This window comes from Chiloscyllium punctatum, chromosome 19, assembly GCF_047496795.1.
Source record: "Chiloscyllium punctatum isolate Juve2018m chromosome 19, sChiPun1.3, whole genome shotgun sequence".
Lineage (NCBI taxonomy): Eukaryota > Metazoa > Chordata > Chondrichthyes > Orectolobiformes > Hemiscylliidae > Chiloscyllium > Chiloscyllium punctatum.
In genome coordinates this window covers 43,564,390-43,580,512 of record NC_092757.1, presented here as the reverse complement: position 1 = coordinate 43,580,512, position 16,123 = coordinate 43,564,390, and the positions used below count along the sequence as shown (strand labels likewise).

Here is a 16,123-nt window from a genome sequence, read left to right as displayed (position 1 = left end):
CTGTGCTCACTGTTCACTGTGCTCACTGTTCACTGTGCTCACTGTTCACTGTGCTCATTGTTCTCCGTGTTCACTCTGTTCACTGTTCACTGTTCTGTGTTCACTCTTCACTGTGTTCACTGTTCTCTGTGTTCACTCTTCACTGTGTTCACTGTTCTCTGTGTTCACTCTTCACTGTGTTCACTGTTCTCTGTGCTCACTGTTCTCTGTGCTCACTGTTCTCTGTGCTCACTGTTCTCTGTGCTCACTGTTCTCTGCGCTCACTGTTCTCTGCGCTCACTGTTCTCCGCGCTCACTGTTCTCCGCGCTCACTGTTCTCCGCGCTCACTGTTCTCCGCGCTCACTGTTCTCCGCGCTCACTGTTCTCCGCGCTCACTGTTCTCTGTGTTCACTGTTCTCTGTTCTGTGTTCACTGTTCTCTGTTCTGTGTTCACTGTTCTCTGTTCTGTGCTCCCTGTTGTCCGTGCTCCCTGTTGTCCGTGCTCCCTGTTGTCCGTGCTCCCTGTTGTCCGTGCTCCCTGTTGTCCGTGCTCCCTGTTGTCCGTGCTCCCTGTTGTCCGTGCTCCCTGTTGTCCGTGCTCCCTGTTGTCCGTGCTCCCTGTTGTCCGTGCTCCCTGTTGTCCGTGCTCCCTGTTGTCCGTGCTCCCTGTTGTCCGTGCTCCCTGTTGTCCGTGCTCCCTGTTGTCCGTGCTCCCTGTTGTCCGTGCTCCCTGTTGTCCGTGCTCCCTGTTGTCCGTGCTCCCTGTTGTCCGTGCTCCCTGTTCTCCGTGCTCCCTGTTCTCCGTGCTCCCTGTTCTCCGTGCTCACACCGTGTTCACTTTTCTCCATGTTCACTTTTCTCCATGTGCTCACTGTTCTCCGTGTGCTCACTGTTCTCCGTGTGCTCACTGTTCTCCGTGCTCACTGTTCTCCGTGTGCTCACTGTTCTCCATGTTCACTCTTTGCTCACTGTTCTCTGTGCTCACTGTGTTCTCTGTGTTCACTGTTCTCTGTGTTCACTGTTCTCTGTGTTCACTGTTCTCTGTTCTGTGTTCACTCTTCACTGTGTTCACTCTTCACTGTGTTCACTGTTGTCCGTGCTCACTGTTCTCTGTGCTCACTGTTGTCCGTGCTCACTGTTCTCCGTGCTCACTGTTCTCCGTGCTCACGGTTCTCCGTGCTCACACTGTGTTCACTTTTCTCCGTGCTCACTGTTCTCCGTGCTCACACTGTGTTCACTTTTCTCCGTGTTCACTTTTCTCCATGTGCTCACTGTTCTCCGTGTGCTCACTGTTCTCCGTGTGCTCACTGTTCTCCGTGTGCTCACTGTTCTCCGTGTTCACTCTTTGCTCACTGTTCTCTGTGCTCACTGTGTTCTCTGTGTTCACTGTTCTCTGTGTTCACTGTTCTCTGTGTTCACTGTTCTCTGTGTTCACTGTTCTCTGTTCTGTGTTCACTCTTCACTGTGTTCACTCTTCACTGTGTTCACTCTTCACTGTGTTCACTCTTCACTGTGTTCACTGTTGTCCGTGCTCACTGTTCTCTGTGCTCACTGTTGTCCGTGCTCACTGTTCTCCGTGCTCACTGTTCTCCGTGCTCACTGTTCTCCGTGCTCACTGTTCTCCGTGCTCACGGTTCTCCGTGCTCACGGTTCTCCGTGCTCACGGTTCTCCGTGCTCACACTGTGTTCACTTTTCTCCGTGCTCACTGTTCTCCGTGCTCACACTGTGTTCACTTTTCTCCGTGTTCACTTTTCTCCGTGCTCACTGTTCTCCGTGCTCACTGTTCTCCGTGTTCACACTGTGTTCACTCTGTTCACTGTTCTCCGTGTTCACTCTGTTCACTGTTCACTGTTCTCTGTGTTCACTGTTCTCTGTGTTCACACTGTGTTCACTGTTCTCCGTGTTCACTCTGTTCACTGTTCTCTGTGTTCACTGTTCTCCGTGTTCACACTGTATTCACTGTTCTCCGTGTTCACTCTGTTCATTGTTCACTGTTCTCTGTGTTCACTGTTCTCCATGTTCACTTTGTGTTCACTGTTCATTGTTCGCCGTGTTCACTGTTCTCTCTGTTCACTGTTCTCTGTGTCACTCTCTTCACTGTTCTGTGTTCACTGTTCTCCATGTTCACACTGTGCTCACTGTTCTCTGTGCTCACACTGTGTTCACTGTTCTCCGTGCTCACTGTGCTGACTGTTCTCCGTGCTGACTGTTCTCCGTGTTCACTGTTCTCCGTGTTCACACCGTGTTCACTTTTCTCCGTGTTCACTGTTCTCCGTGCTCACTGTTCTCCGTGTGCTCACTGTTCTCTGTGTGCTCACTGTTCTCCGTGCTCACTGTTCTCCGTGTGCTCACTGTTCTCCGTGTGCTCACTGTTCTCCGTGTGCTCACTGTTCTCCGTGCTCACTGTTCTCCGTGCTCACTGTTCTCCGTGCTCACACTGTGCTCACTGTTCTCCGTGCTCACTGTTCTCCGTGCTCACACTGTGCTCACTGTTCTCCGTGCTCACTGTTCTCCGTGTGCTCACTGTTCTCCGTGTGCTCACTGTTCTCCGTGTGCTCACTGTTCTCCGTGCTCACTGTTCTCCGTGTGCTCACTGTTCTCCGTGCTCACTGTTCTCCGTGTTCACACTGTGCTCACTGTTCTCAGTGTTCACTGTTCTCCGTGTTCACTGTTCTCCGTGCTCACACTGTGTTCACTTTTCTCTGTGTTCACTCTTTGCTCACTGTTCTCTGTGCTCACTCTGTGTTCACTGTTGTCCGTGTTCACTGTTGTCCGTGTTCACTGTTGTCCGTGTTCACTGTTCTCAGCTCTTCACTGTTCTCAGCTCTTCACTGTTCTCCGTGTTCACTCTTTGCTCACTGTTCTCGCGTTCACTGTTCTCCGTGTGCTCACTGTGCTCCGTGCTCACTGTTCTCCGTGTGCTCACTGTGCTCCGTGCTCACTGTTCTCCGTGCTCACACTGTGCTCACTGTTCTCCGTGCTCACACTGTGCTCACTGTTCTCCGTGCTCACTGTTCTCCGTGTGCTCACTGTTCTCCGTGTGCTCACTGTTCTCCGTGTGCTCACTGTTCTCCGTGTTCACACTGTGCTCACTGTTCTCAGTGTTCACTGTTCTCCGTGTTCACTGTTCTCCGTGCTCACACTGTGTTCACTTTTCTCTGTGTTCACTCTTTGCTCACTGTTCTCTGTGCTCACTCTGTGTTCATTGTTGTCCGTGTTCACTGTTGTCCGTGTTCACTGTTGTCCGTGTTCACTGTTCTCAGCTCTTCACTGATCTCAGCTCTTCACTGTTCTCCGTGTTCACTCTTTGCTCACTGTTCTCAGCTCTTCACTGTTCTCCGTGTTCACTCTTTGCTCAGTGTTCACTCTGTGTTCAATATTCTCCGTGTTCACTGTTGTCTGTGTTCAGTCTGTTCACTGTTCTCTGTGTTCACTGTTCTCAATGTTCACACTGTGTTCACTGTTCTCAATGTTCACACTGTGTTCACTGTTCTGTGTTCATGGTTCTTCGTTTTCACGCTGTGTTTATTGTTCACTGTTCTCCACGTTCACTGTTCTCCACTTTCACTGTTCTCTCTGTTCACTGTTCTCTGTGTTCACTGTTCTCCATGTTCACACTGTGCTCACTGTTCTCTGTGCTCTCTGTTCTCAGTGTTCAGCGCTCACTGTTCTCCGTGCTCACTGTTCTCTGTGCTCACTGTTCTCCGTGTGCTCACTGTCCTCCGTGTGCTCACTGTGTTCACTTTTCTCCGTGTTCACTCTTTGCTCACTGTTCTCTGTGCTCACTGTTCTCTGTGCTCACTGTTCTCCGTGTTCACTCTGTTCACTGTTCACTGTTGTCCGTGCCCACTGTTGTCCGTGCCCACTGTTGTCCGTGCCCACTGTTGTCCGTGCCCACTGTTGTCCGTGCCCACTGTTGTCCGTGCCCACTGTTGTCCGTGCCCACTGTTGTCCGTGCCCACTGTTGTCCGTGCCCACTGTTGTCCGTGCCCACTGTTCTCCGTGCTCACTGTTCTCCGTGCTCACTGTTCTCTGTGTTCACTCTTTGCTCACTGTCCTCTGCGCTCACTCTGTGTTCACTGTGCTCACTGTTCACTGTGCTCACACTGTGTTCACTGTTCTCTGTGTTCAGTCTGTTCACTGTTCTCTGTGTTCACTGTTCCCCATGTTCACACTGTGTTCACTGTTCTCTGTGTTCATGGTTCTTCGTCTTCACTCTGTGTTTATTGTTCACCGTTCTCCGCGTTCACTGTTCTCCACTTTCACTGTTCTCTCTGTTCACTGTTCTCTCTGTCACTCTCTTCACTGTTCTCAGTGTTCACTGTTCTCAGTGTTCACTGTTCTCCCTGCTCACTGTTCTCCCTGCTCACTGTTCTCCCTGCTCACTGTTCTCCCTGCTCACTGTTCTCCGTGCTCACTCTGTTCACTGTTCCCCGTGTTCACTGTTCCCCGTGTTCACTGTTCTCCGTGCTCACACTGTGTTCACTTTTCTCCGTGTTCACTCTTTGCTCACTGTTCTCTGTGCTCACTGTGTTCTCTGTGTTCACTCTTCACTGTGTTCACTGTTCACTGTGTTCACTGTTCTCTGTTCTGTGTTCACTGTTCTCCGTGTTCACTGTTCTCCGTGTTCACTGTTCTCCGTGTTCACTGTTCTCCGTGTTCACTGTTCTCCGTGTTCACTGTTCTCCGTGTTCACTGTTCTCCGTGTTCACTGTTCTCCGTGTTCACTGTTGTCCGTGTTCACTGTTGTCCGTGTTCACTGTTGTCCGTGTTCACTGTTGTCCGTGTTCACTGTTCTCCGTGCTCACTGTTGTCCGTGCTCACTGTTGTCCGTGCTCACTGTTCTCCGTGCTCACTGTTCTCCGTGCTCGCACTGTGTTCACTTTTCTTCGTGTTCACTTTTCTTCGTGTTCACTTTTCTTCGTGTTCACTGTTCTCAGTGCTCACTGTTCTCAGTGCTCACTGTTCTCAGTGCTCACTGTTATCCGTGTTCACACTGTGTTCACTGTTCTGTGCTCACTGTTCTCTGTGCTCACTGTTGTCCGTGCTCAATGTTGTCCGTGCTCACTGTTGTCCGTGTTCACTGTTCTCCGTGCTCACTGTTCTCCGTGCTCCCTGTTCTCCGTGCTCCCTGTTCTCCGTGCTCCCTGTTCTCCGTGCTCCCTGTTCTCCGTGCTCACACCGTGTTCACTTTTCTCCATGTTCACTTTTCTCCGTGCTCACTCTTCTCCATGTGCTCACTGTTCTCCGTGCTCACTGTTCTCCATGTGCTCACTGTTCTCCATGTGCTCACTGTTCTCCGTGTTCACTCTTTGCTCACTGTTCTCTGTGCTCTCTCTGTGTTCACTGTTCTCTGTGTTCACTGTTCTCCGTGTTCACTGTTCTCTGTGCTCACTGTTCTCTGTGCTCACTGTTCTCCGTGTTCACACTGTGCTCACTGTTCTGTGCTCACTGTTCTCTGTGCTCACTGTTCTCCGTGCTCGCACTGTGTTCACTTTTCTTTGTGTTCACTGTTCTCAGTGCTCACTGTTCTCCGTGCTCGCACTGTGTTCACTTTTCTTCGTGTTCACTTTTCTTCGTGTTCACTGTTCTCCGTGCTCACTGTTCTGTGTTCACTGTTCTCCGTGCTCACTGTTATCCGTGTTCACACTGTGTTCACTGTTCTGTGCTCACTGTTCTCTGTGCTCACTGTTCTCTGTGCTCACTGTTCTCTGTGCTCACTGTTGTCCGTGCTCACTGTTGTCCGTGTTCACTGTTCTCCGTGCTCCCTGTTCTCCGTGCTCCCTGTTCTCCGTGCTCCCTGTTCTCCGTGCTCACACCGTGTTCACTTTTCTCCATGTTCACTTTTCTCCGTGCTCAGTCTTCTCCATGTGCTCACTCTTCTCCATGTGCTCACTGTTCTCCGTGCTCACTGTTCTCCGTGTGCTCACTGTTCTCCGTGTTCACTCTTTGCTCACTGTTCTCTGTGCTCACTCTGTGTTCACTGTTCTCTGTGCTCACTGTTCTCTGTGCTCACTGTTCTCTGTGCTCACTGTTCTCCGTGTTCACGCTGTGCTCACTGTTCTCCGTGCTCACTGTTCTCCGTGCTCACTGTTCTCCGTGCTCACTGTTCTCCGTGCTCACTGTTCTCCGTGTTCACTCTGTTCACTGTTCTCCGTGTTCACCCTGTTTTCCCTGTTCTCCGTGTTCAATCTGTTCACTGTTCTCGGTGTTCATTGTGTGCTCACAGTTCTCTGCTCACTGTTCTATGTGTTCACTGTTCTCAGTGTTCACTGTTCTCAGTGTTCACCCTGTGTTCACTGTTCACTCTGCTCACTGTTCTCAGTGTTCACTGTTCTCCGTGTTCACTCTGTGTTCACTGTTCACTCTTCTCAGTGTTCACTGTTCTCCGTGTTCACTCTGTGTTCACTGTTCACTCTTCTCAGTGTTCACTGTTCTCCGTGTTCACTGTGTTCACTGTTCACTGTTCTCCATGTTCACTTTGTATTCACTGTTCTCTGTGTTGACTGCTCACTGTTCTCCGTGTTCACTCTTCTCCCTGTTCACTTTTCTCCGTGTTCACACTGTGTTCACTGTTCTCTGTGTTCACTCTGTGTTTATTGTTCACTGTTCTCCGCGTTCACTCTCCACTGTTCTCTGTGTTCACTGTGCTCACTGTTCTCTGTGCTCACTGTTCTCAGTGTTCATTCGGTGTTCACATTGTGTTCTCTGTTCTCTGTGTTCACTGTTCTCTGTGCTCATACTGTGTTCAATGTTCTCTGTGTTCACTGTTCTCTATGTTCACACTGTGTTCACTGTTCTGTGTTCACTGTTCTGTGTTCACTGTTCTGTGTTCACTGTTCTGTGTTCACTGTTCTGTGTGTTCATTATGCTCACTGTTCTCTATTTTCACTGTCCTCTATGTTCACTCTGTGTTCTCTGTATTCACTGTTCTCTCTGTTCACTGTTCTCCGTGTTCATTCTGTGTTCACTGTTCTCCGTGTTCATTCTGTGTTCACTGTTCTCTGTGGTCACTGTGTTCACTGTTCTCCGTGTTCACTGTTCTCCGTGTTCACTGTGTGTTCACTGTTTATTGGGCAGAGTATTGAGTACACGAGTTGGGAGGTCATGTTGCGGCTGGACAGGACATTGTTTAGACCACTGTTGGAATATTGTGTGCAATTCTGGTCTCCTTCCTATTGGAAAGATTTTGTGAAACTTGAAAGGGTTCAGAAAAGATTTATAAGGATGTTGCCAGGGTTGGAGGATTTGAGCTATGGGAAGAGGTTGAATAGGCTGGGGCTGTTTTCCCTGGAGCTTCAGAGGTTGAGAGGGTGACTTTATAGAGGTTTACAAAATCATGAGGGGCATGGATAGGATAAATAGACAAAGTCTTTTCCCTGGGGTCAGGGAGTCCAGAACAAGAGGGCATAGGTTTAGGGTGAGAGGGGAAAGATAAAAATGAGACCTAAGGGGCAACATTTTCACACAGGTGGTGGTACGTGTATGGAATGAGTTGCCAGAGGAAGTGGTGGGAGGCTGGTCCAATTGCAACATTTAAGAGGCATCTGGATGGGTATATGAATAGAAAGGGTTTGGAGGGACATGGGCCGGGTGCTGGCAGGTGAGGACTAGATTGGGATGGGATATCTGGTGGGCATGGATGGGTTGGACCGAAGGGTCTGTTTCCATGCTGTACATCTCTGAGTCTATGAATGTTACAAGGCAAAATGCATCTAGAATCAAGGCACTGAGCATTGTTAAAGCACATAGGGTGGGAGCTAACATATAGATGTGGTTCAAAAATTAATGACTGACAGAAAACAGAGAGTGAGAAGAAATAGGTGTTTGAAAAGTGGCATGCAGTGACTAATGGGGGACTGCAATGATCAGTGCTTAGGCCCCAGTTATTTATGAAATATATAAATTACTTGGAAGAGGGAAACAAATTTGTTCAGGACACAAAACTGAGCAGGACTGTGAGCTGTAAGGAGGATCAAGGAGGTTCCAGACTTCAGACAAGTTGAATGAGTGGGCATACACATGGCAGATGAAGTGCAATGTGGCTAAATATGAAGTCATACACTTCGGTGTGAAAAACAGAAAGACAGAATAGTATTTAAATGGTGATATGTGAAGTGTGAATATAGAAAAGAATCTGGATGTCCTTGTACACCAGTCAATGAATGTAGGCAGACAGGTACAGTCTGTTCTAATATAATGTGATTGTTCCATTCCCATGCAATCCCGCGTAATAAGAAAATCACATAATAGCAGCACCATTGAAACCAATGGGAGCAGAATTGGGTCATAGCCAATACAGGTAAGGGTAGTACGTGTTCTACCAACAATGGACTAATTGTGTTATAGTCAACTCACGATAAAGAAACATGTGTTATAATAGAACTGACATACAGCAAGCAATTAAGAATGTAATTGATCTGTTAACCTTCATTGCGAGTGTTACGAAGATGTGGATGTACCTTTAAGAGAGTGAAGGACTTTGCAAATACACCGAGTGTGGGAGAATTTACAAAGTAACATTTTGTTTAAGACCAAACAGCACTCGCTGAGTGGCCTGGAGACAAAACCAAATTCAAATTCAGCCAATCGGTTAAATTATACCCTGAAAAAATACCAATTTCCAATCAAGTTTGAATTGAGTATATTGACAATCTTAAAAGCCAATGACATAATCCAATGCTCTGGGGTATAATTCTGGGGAAAAATTGAACAGTTGAGAGGAGAACTGCCAAGTCCAGTGTGTACCAGACTGCTTTAAAAATAGCTCTCTTTTAAAAGTACCTTCAATCAGTAACCTGTGACACAGAAATTTCTAACAAGGAGGAAAGAAAACACAGGAAGATCTTAAGAAAATAACCTGTAGCTGCTTGGTTTTGAGATAAGAAGTATTTTGTTAACCGTAATTGGGAGTTTTATCAGACTAATATTATAGAAGGGAAGGTAAAAGATTGGTTAGAGAAATAAGTTGTAAATAGTGGTTAGTTAATTATTCTCTGATATACTTTAAGAAAAAAAGTTGTTAATTTTTACTTTATATGGTTCTTGGCTACTCGAGGTTTTTTACAGATTACTGCATGGGATAAATCTTTTCTGTGTTGCTGGTTTTAAATTAAACAGGAGGGTTTACTCCATGTTGTAACAGTTTGGGGGCTTGGGTTTGTGTTTTGAATAGATTAGGAGGTACGAAAAATCCCAGATTTAAACGTTTGCAGGTTCGTGTCCTAGATCTTAAAATAAAGTGCAGGTGAGACAATTTGGTTAGTTTCGGTGACTTGTGGTTGATTGATTAAATGTGAGAGAAATGGCTCTTAAAATTGCTAACAAGGTTCTGGGATTTGAAGATGATTCTCAGATTTGCCAAGAAAGTTAAGAAAGAAAGAAAAAGGCCATATTTTTAGGATTAGCAAATAAGTTAGATTTGGGTTTAACCAAGGACAAAAGTAAAGCTGAAATTGTAAAAGGGTCACTCAAGTACTTAGGTGTGCCAGAGAAACAGACAAGTGCAGTAGAGCTAGAAAAACGTCAATTACAGTTGAGGTGGTGTTAGGAGATCAACAAAGGGAGAGAGAGGAAAAAAAGAGAGAGAAGGTTCTTGGCTGATCAAAGAGAGAGCGAGAGAAGAAAGGGAGAGAGAAAGAGAGAGAATTTGAACTTGAGAAGTTGCGACTTAGCGAAGTCAAGTTAACAGGATGGAGATTAAAAGAGAAGGTATGTGTAAATATTTCAAAACTCTGCCACGTTTTGATGAGAAAGATATTGAAGCTTTCTTTATCTCATTTGAAAAATTGGCGAGGCAGTTGAAGTGGTCCAAGGATTTATGGGTAATGCTTGTTCAGACTAAACTGGTAGGCAAAGCTAGGGAGGTATTTGCTGCACGAACAGATGAGGTGTCAAGAGATTATGAAGAGGTTAAACAGGCTATTTTAAGTGCTTATGAATTGGTACCAGAAACATATAGACAGCAGTTCAGAAACACAAAGAAGGAACCAGGTCAGACATATGTTGAGTTCAAAAGAATTAAACATAGTCACTTTGATCAATGGGTGTGTGCTTTGAAAATAGATAGGATATTTGAGGCTAAGAGAGATTATTCTGCTGGAAGAGTTCAAAAATTCACTTTCATAAATGGTAAGAATTCACGTGGAGGAACAGGAAGTGAGATGGGCAGCAGAATTAGCAGATGAGTACATGTCGGTGCATAAGACAAGCTTCCAGCCAGAATTTCGCCCTTTGAGGGATAGAAGTTGGGAGAAGGGGAGATCCTATACTACGAAACAAAGAGTAGAGAGCACTGGCAAGAATTTACTACAGGACAAAAAAGAAGCCGAAGAGGGTGGAAAGGAGGTGAAAGGCCTCAGGTGTTTCCACTGTGGTAAAGTGGGACACATAAAGACACAGTGTTGGTCATTAAAGAAAGGCACTGTGGGAAAAGATGTGGGAAAAGAAGCTAAGCCAGTGGCATGAGTGAAAGTAGTAAAGGAGACCCCAAGAAGAGCCGAGGAGCTGCAGGAGAGTGCACAATCCAAGCAGGGGCTGGCTATGGAGTTAGTACCTGATCGCTACAAAGAATTCACCACTGTGGGTAAAGTTTACTCAGAAAGAACAGGGGGGAAAAGGACAAGAAGTTATCATTTTGAGAGAACAGGATCTAACCAGTCGCTGACTGTAAGGGATTAGCGAATATGCACTCCTTCTGATCTGTTACCTGAGAGTGTGGTAATTTGTGGGATAGATGGACAGAAATTTAGCCTTCCCCTATGTAAGATCAGGTTGGAGTGCCAACTTAAGACTGGGGAAGTAACAGTGATTGACAGAGTATCAGTTCCAGGAATTCAGTTTTTTCTTGGGAATGATTTGGCAGGATCCAAAGTAGGAGTGACACCCCTTGTTGTGGAGAAGCCCAAGGAAGGCTAATAAACTAAGGATTTAACTGATTGAGTTTAGATGAGATTTGTCTTTATTTAATGATATACATATACAGGTATATGGGGGAAAAGCTAAGGTGAACTTATATTAGAGTTATCTGTATGTTATGGTAATGTGTTTTAAAAGGTAAAATAAATGAAGCCATCTTTTCATTATGATGTTTCATTTTTTTCTTAAGGTGGAGGTGTTACGAAGATGTGGTGTACCTTTAAGAGAGTGAAGGACTTGGCAAATACACCGAGTGCGGGAGAATTTACAAAGTAACATTTTGTTTAAGACCAAACAGCACTCACTGAGTGGCCTGGAGAGAAAACCAAATTCAAATTCAGCCAATCGGTTAAATTATACCCTGAAAAAAAAATCAATTTCCAATCAAGTTTGAGTTGAATATATTGATCATCTTAAAAGCCAATGACGCAATCAATGCTCTGAGGTATAATACTGGGGGAAAATTGAAGAGTTGAGAGGAGAACTACCAAGACCAGTATGTACCAGACTGCTTGAAAAATCGCGCTCTCTTAAAATGTGCCTTTTTGATCAGTAACCTGTGACGCAGAAATTCCTAACAAGGAGAAAAGAAGACGCAGGCAGATCTGAAGAAAAAAACTTCCAGCTGCCTGTAGGTAAGAAGTGTTGTAAATCTTAACTGGGAGTTTTATCAGACTAGCATTATAGAAGGGAAGGTAAAAGATAGGTTATAGAAAGAAATTGTAAATTGTGATTATTTTTTAAAGTATAACAGAGAATAATTAACGAAAGTTGTTAATTTTCACTTTACATAGTTCTTGACCACTCAAGTTTTTGCAGATAACTGCATGGGATAAATCTTTTCTGTATTGCTGCTTTTAAATTAAGTAGGAGAGTTTATCCCGTGTCGTAACACAAGACAACTTGAATTCAGAAGTAGAGATGTTTCACTGCCATTACACAAGACCTTGGTGAGACTGCACCTTGAGTATTGTATGCAGTTTTGGCCTCCCTATGAAAGCATCTACCTGCCATAGAGTGAGTGCAGTGGTGGTTCCCTCGCTGATGGCAGGCATGGCGGTAATGTCCTGTGAGGAAAGATTGGTTCAATTGAGCCTCTATATACTAGAGTTTCGAAAGATGAGAAGGGATCTTATACAAATGTATAAAATTCTAAAGGGGCTGGTAGATGCAGGTAGGATGATTTTCCCTGGTTGGGGAATCGAGAATCAGGGATAATGTCTCAGGCAGGTCATTTAGCACTGAGGTGAGGAAAAATTTCCCCATTCAAAGAATTACCCAACTTGTGGTATTCTCTAACATTGAAAGCTCTGGCGGCCAAGTTACTGAATATATTCAAGAAAGAAGTGGATAAATATTTAGCTTTTAAAGGCAAAGGGTCTGGAAAGGAAGTAGGAATATGGCAACGAGATAGTGGATCAGCCATGATCACATTGATTGGTTGAAGGGTTGAATGGCTGTTTATAGTTTGGATGTTTCAGCTTGTATATCTTCCTTAGACACCTAAACAAACTGAAAGCTAATTTCCTTGTTAGCTTTTAGCTCACAGCAAACATGAGTTCCCTAAAATAAGCTTCCTACAACTCTGCAGCATTTCTTACTAGACACTTTAATGCTCATGTCCTCACTCTCTGGGACACATGCATGGACTCTCTGACTGACTCCTTTCTGGGGTTTTCTTTGCATCTTTGACCTTCAAACACTTCTGGGCAACACCACAGATTATCCTTCTTCTTTAATGCACAAAACAACTCCATCCCATTGCTTCATTCTAAGAGTTATAAAACCATATTAAAGATTTCTGTGTGCCAATAAGCCTCCAGACTCATCAGCACCAAACTCACAAGAATGGCTCTTAAAACTGAAACAAAGCCATGCCTCCCCCTTTTAATGTGCAACATACAAAATATAAATTAAACTTAAAATTATACATTGATGGGATCTGTTCATAGGAATTGGAATAATGTAGCCAACATGGATGATGGAGGTACAGGACATTGTATCATTGAGGTGAAACTTTAATTTTTTTCTCCCCACAGCTTCTGTATAATGTGATTATTTACATTATGGAGGAGCCGGTGTTGGGCTGGGGTGTAAATAGTTAAAAATCATACAACACCAGGTAATCGTCCAACATGATGTGGAGGAGCTGGTGTTGGACTGGGGTGGACAAATTTAAAAATCACACAACACCAGGTTATTGTCCAACAGGCTTATTTGAAAGCACTGGCTTTCGGAGCGCTGCTCCTTCATCAGGTGGTTGTAGAGTATAAGATCGTAAGACACAGAATTTATAGCAAAGGTTTACAGTGTGATGTAACTGAAATTATATATTGAAAAAGATCCCATTTGTTTGTTAGTCATTCTAAAAGATGAGAGACTTATGAAATTATATATTGAAAAAGATTTTTAAATTTGATTATTTACAACATTTTCAATTTTTATTTCAGATATTCAGCATTTTCAACACTTTGCATTTGTCCACATGATGTCATTGGAACAAAATACCATGAGAGGAATGGAACTGGAATGTTATTTGTAAAATTCAATGGGCCCATATGCTATCAGCTCTTCTCTAAACAAAAAAAAAAATCAGTATTTCTCTGTTCTACTGGTGCTCTGTTAATGTAAACATTCTTGATTGCAAACAAGAAAACCAGAAAGATGCACATCCTTTATGCTTCAATGAATTTTTCTTGCTGTTAAAATGTTCTGGGTTGTGTAGTGTGCCCTTGCCTGTCTTTGTGAGTTGAGGTGTTGAAGGAATGCTCTAGGCAGTACTGGCCTGTAATCCAAACATTATTCGTCCAATCACTAGCAACTTTAAGCCTCAGTGGAGCCCTGCATCTTTATAATGTGAATTGATTGCTGGCCAGGTCACTAAACCCTGCATGAATTCTCTCTGCTCCAGGGAAACTCAGTAAAAGATGTAACACTGAAGTCAAAGTTCTGGTACGATACGTAAAACTCAGAATTATTTCTATTTTTATTGCGGTAAGTGGACACTGTTAATCTTATTCAAAGATTGCAATTATTTTTCCATATCAACACAGCTCAAGGTGTTTAGCTGAAAAACATTGATTTATGAGTTCTCCTGACAGTGTTTATCTATGGAATTAATGTTGGTTTGTTTAAAGCAGCCTGACATAATTTATGCCAATGAATTCAAGACTCTTCCACTGCCTGTGGGTGCCTGAAACTGAGTAAACCTGAGTTTCAAGGCAATTATACAGTGAATTGTACATTTATGCATTGGTTTACTCAAAGATTTAAAGTGTGACCATGGCTAATTGGTATTCACATACAATAAAACAGTGAGAGAAACCAATAACTTGCTGGCATACCCAATACCCCTATTCACTCAAAATCGTTCCCATCAACACCCTCACAAACTCTCAAACTATTCCATCAAAACACTCACTGACCAATCCACACTACCACAAACTCTCACACCATTCCATCATCACACTCACCCAGACCCATTCACACCGGAACATTAACTTTACTTTCTCTCCACATATGCTGCTAGACCTGTGGAATTTTTTCAGCAATTTTGGTTTTTATTTGTGACCCATCATCACTCCACAACCTCACATTATTTTATCATCACACTCACTGATCCATCAATCCATGTTATCTCTCTCATCATTTCTGACCCAATGACACAGTCACTAACTTATCATCACACCCACTATCTCCCACACTATTCCATCATCACACCCACCAACCCATTGTCACACTGACTGACCCATTTTCACACCCACTAATTCTCACACGATTACGTGGTTACACTTCTTGACACTCTAATGCATTTTCACATCCATTATTTCATACACTATCCATCATCACTGACTCATTTTCACACCCACTGACCTCATTAACAAACACATTAACCTCACATGATTCCATAGTTACACTCACTGACCCATTGATACACCTACTGACCCATTGTCACATTTACTGACCAGCTGTCACACCCACTAACTCTCACACTATTCCATCGTCTCACCCATTGAAACATCGCTGAGTAACTGAAGCACACCCACACTGATGCACTCACTGATTCAGTCACATACTGTCCCACTGACACATGCACTGATCCACAGACACACTGTCTCTCTGACCACATGCTAACACAACCACTAAATCACACGTTTTTCCATTGTCACACCCACTGACCCATAGTCACATCCACTCTCACACTCTTCATTTCTCAGTCACTAATTCACCGACACACCCATTAACTCTCATACTATTCCATCATCATACCCACTCACTAACTACAGATAGACTCACTGAAGCAAAGACACTGACATGACCCACTTCCTAACCCACAGACCCAAGAACTCATACACTGATCCACTCCCTGACCAACCTATTGACACACTGTCATTCTCACTGACCCAGAGACAGTCCTGTTGACACCAACCTTTGATCACAGGTTCTGCAAGTTAATAGAGTACAAAGGAATGTTGGAAGTCACCAGCATCAAGCTCGTATTTGGCTGTACAAAAATGGAAACCACTGGAAAGAGCCTTCAAAACATCTCCTAATTCCGTTTCCTAAAATTGCTGAAGGTTTAAATTGGAGCTTTTTCTAATCAAAATCATTTTTCACTCCACAGCACCTCAAGAAGGCTGTTGCAAGTGATGGTATTACATTTGTTGGCTTGTATCTATTATTGCTAATCAAAACCAGAAGTGACTTGGTATAAAACTGGTCACAATAGGATATTGAAGAAATGTTATATTCAGTTTGGATTGTTCCAGCAAAGAGCCAGGAAAGACACAGTAAGCCGAAAAGCCTTCTCCTGCATTGTAAACTCAAATAATTTGAAAGGTAATTTTTCAGCTTCCAGGAATGCCTAGGCCAAGTGATTCTGCCAAAATTAATGAATGTGTTGATTTTGTACTGATTTCTTTTGCTCAGATCACCAAACTCATTTGCATACATTGATAAAGGTTGTGTTTTGACACTGACTTCAAATTGAAAGTTTAACTGAAGATTTGTCATATGGCTTGTTTTGAAGTTTATTTCTGACACTATGCCTGGGTGATTGGGTAGAGATCAAAAAGGGCAAGACAGTTTTACTGGGAATGAGGTACAAAGTAACTCAAGCTTTGACACAATGGCAACCAAACATAGAGAATGGAACTTTTTGAGGTCCCAGAAAATAATTTAAAACATCAGATTGTAAACAATTGTTTTTTGGGTGTCTAATTTGT

At 44.0% G+C, this 16,123-nt stretch overlaps 1 long non-coding RNA gene across 3 annotated transcripts in view; it reads left to right on the top strand.

Moving 5' to 3' along the window:
* LOC140491297 (uncharacterized) overlaps window positions 1-16,123 on the top strand; it is a 95,093-nt gene that overhangs the window by 34,661 nt on the left and 44,309 nt on the right. For 2 of the 3 annotated variants that reach the window (XR_011963278.1, XR_011963277.1), the window contains exons 2-3: window positions 11,089-11,533; window positions 13,349-13,892. This is a non-coding gene — a long non-coding RNA (uncharacterized lncRNA). Of the gene's footprint in view, window positions 1-11,088; window positions 11,534-13,348; window positions 15,891-16,123 lie in introns of those variants that run through there. The other variant, XR_011963276.1, reaches the window with a different exon arrangement.